Here is a 3,569-nt window from a genome sequence, read left to right as displayed (position 1 = left end):
TTAGCAGTATCAAAAGACAAAGGGAATGGAAAAACTAGGCATAAGTAACAAGCAAGCCTTCTCAAATATGCACATTATCGTGCTGCCTCCAAAGAAAAAAAATACCCAAAGTAATAGAAAAGAGAATGAATTGACAACGGGAGCATGTTAAAAAAAAACTCTTTTCTGTTAGATACCAAGCGCTTTGGTGGTCAAGAGCCAAATTGCCGCTCTCAGTTCAAGTGGCACTTGCAGCCATTGGAACAACAAACAATGGTAGGATGCATCACAATCCATAAATAGGAGGGAGACTAAATCCACATGGGAGACTGGATTTCCTTTATATTATGACTTTGCAGTGTCATCTTCCTTGTGCTGCTGTCTTTAATTATGGAGTTTTTTTAACATACTCACTCTTACCTCCCCTTTTCACATGAGAGGTAATACTATAAAATAGATCTAAGTCGTTGATTCCATTAAGTAGTGGGTTTGATCAACTCTTGCATTTTTACTTCCCATATGAAAAGAGGGGGGGGGGGGGGGGGGGGGGGGGGGGGGGTAAGAGGGAGCATGTTAAAATTGCACAACAAAAACTGAAAAGATACAAGTTTGAAAAAAGTACTAAAAATATGGGAATGGTATGGTTTTCTTACCAAGTATAGAGGGTGCAAGTGAAGATTTTAGAAGATTCACGGATAGACCACTTGTTGACATCTAATACACTCTAGAATTCTCCTATTAGTTGAACAAAAGTTTTAGGGTGGAATATATTAAACAAAAGTTTTTTTTTCAGGAATTCTAAGACAGTTGATACTAACATATTTTCACAAAAAATATAGTTTAGCTCGTCAAAGCAACATAATTTTTTAATTATAAATATTAAAATTGTGTGAAAAACATGTAACCTCAATATACATGGATTAATTACATCAATTATCCCCTATCTATGCTGCAAAAAGATAACATACATAAAAATGTTTTAGTAAAGAATATTTATTGAATGATAAGATGAGTTATGACCAAATAAAAATGTTTAGTATAAAACAATTAAAATGAAGGTTAAAATGAATTATTTACTTTTTCTGTTAAAAACTATATTTCATTATTTGTGTCATAATTATGTAGTCTTTTCTTTCTCAAAGCAGAGAAGAATTGGTAACAACGGTTGAACATGTCACATCATTAGCACGTTGAAACACAACTTCTGATTGATAATGTGATGATCCGTCGTAGCGACGAGAGCACCGGCAGCTGAGAATATAGTGGAAAAAATTGAAAATGATATTGCCATTCACTAATGAAACTGATATTTTTTTATCACCTAAAATTCCAAACCCATTTAAATTATTACTTATAGCCAGAAGACTTTAATCGTTTAAACTTAGTTTTTCAAAAAGACAGTATGTGTAAAGGCTAGAAAACAGAGGTGACAGGAACAATCGTGAACAGACCCTAGAAAAAAATTATAGATAATCTCACGGGGTTCACCAGACCTCCATTGCGTGTCGTCGCTTGTAGTCATTACCAAAGTCTCGCCAGAGACAACTAAGCCCACATGTCTCAGCCGGATCAATCAAACATCATAATAGAACAATTCGGATTGTGACTTGATTAAGTGGCTCGCCATGAATGGCAAGACTAAATCATTTTGGACCTTGCACGTGCTCATCGAACCTCAGATCCATTGATTTCATTCAAGTCAGCCGAAGAAGAGGAGCAGACCCACTTGTTCATAGCCACCAATTATTCCCATGGTCATCATAGCACGTATGGTGTCCCCATGACTTGATGTGAAAAAAGTCACCTGACCATAAAGAAGTAAAAATTAATTCATTGAGTGTGCTTTTCTTTCTTATTTTTCTGGTGTCGATAACCATATCTCACACCGTTGCATGCCATCTCTATATTCATATATTTCAACAAGTATATTACCTGTTAAATTCGTGTGCCATTAACATAAAAAAAACCACTCAGGCTACATACATCTTTAGATTCTATTGCACAACGTTGATGGCTAAGAATGTTCATATGCCTAAGGAAAAATGTTTGTAGTTTGATGTATTTGTCATAAACTAACGAAAAGATGAAAAAGAAAAAAAAATGTGTCCATGCATATTGATATCATGCGGTGATTCCCGACTTTGTATGGTAGATTCTATTGCATAATGTTATGGCGAAGAGGATGAAAGCGCATGAACCAAGGTGTTGAAAGCTCGGCAAATGTGCACGTCCATGACCTCGCTTGTGAACACACTTTTTTTATCGATGACCAAAAACAACGGGTACAACGGATTCATAGGTTCGGAAAATATACTGGTAACACTTCTCTAAAATAAGTATCGATGGTGAAATTTTTAGATCCAACTCATCAAAATATATTAACAGTAAGATTTTCTCTAAATAATAAAAAAGGTAATAGAAGACACATGGTAAAACCAAACGGCTACCTCCCACTATCCTTCAAGGGAGATAATTAATTGGCAGGTCTTCATTCTGCTCCACATGAATAAATCATTTTCCAAAGAAAATGGAGAAAACGACTGAAAGTCTTTATCATTGGGACCTTGCCAACCAAGCAACCATTCAACAGCCCTGGTAGACTGCAAGTACCAACAGCGCCATAACACTACAGACTAACAGGTGGACCATGACTCCATGAGAGCCCAGGCGCCCACCTGTTAGACACTTGCTGCCGCGCGACGCAAGTATGCGGCACGTGGGTGCGTCACTGTCGATGGAATGCAAAATCGTTGTTGTTGCGACGTGTGCAGGTGCAGGCCACCATGTGCTCGAATGTGAGCAGCGAACCTTGCTGGAAGGTCGGAGCTGGCTGTCCTCTCCTATAAAATGGTCACCAGGAGCCCTGTTTTTCCAACAGAAACACACACACGAATCACTAGCCAAGAAGAGCAGACGAAACAAAGGAATTAGAGAAGAAAATATCAAAAGGTGGTGCGGTAGTAGCTAGCAGGGCAGCCATGGGATTCTGCAGCGGCCCTTCAGATGTTCAGGTGCTCCCAAAGAACACCTCATCCTCATGGTCGCCGTCTTCCTCGTCATCGGCTGCTAAAGATTCCGGCCACAGTGGCAAGAACAAGAAACAACAGGGTATAAGAGCATCTCCAACAGCCGCGCTTCGCGCCGCGTGCTAAAAACTAGTTTGCCGCGCGTCATTCGCCTGGTTTTGCGCGGCCACCAGCGCTGGCTTCAACAGCCGCGTTAAAATGCAGCGCGCAAAAAATGCAGCGCACGCGACTCGCCGAGGCATTGCATATATGGCATTTTGGACACAAAATAAATTTCTAACATTCAAAATGCAATGAACATGACATATAAAATGTCACACAAACAAATTGATGAATAAAAGTTCATGCCCACAAGTTCAATGCATGGTCTTCAAAATGCGTGTCATTGGTTTAAGACCAATGCGAATTGTTGAAGCCAACACCCATAGTTGACATGTATGCATCATCACTAAGACTACAAAGTTTTTTGAACAATGCAAATAAGCTATCTATATGAATGCATTGAAAAAATAACAAGAAAAGAAAAGTTAGAATTTTTTTTACCTTGGAGGCATTTCGTCGAAC

Source organism: Triticum urartu, chromosome 3, assembly GCF_003073215.2.
Source record: "Triticum urartu cultivar G1812 chromosome 3, Tu2.1, whole genome shotgun sequence".
NCBI lineage: Eukaryota > Viridiplantae > Streptophyta > Magnoliopsida > Poales > Poaceae > Triticum > Triticum urartu.
Note: the sequence above shows the minus strand (reverse complement) of the source record.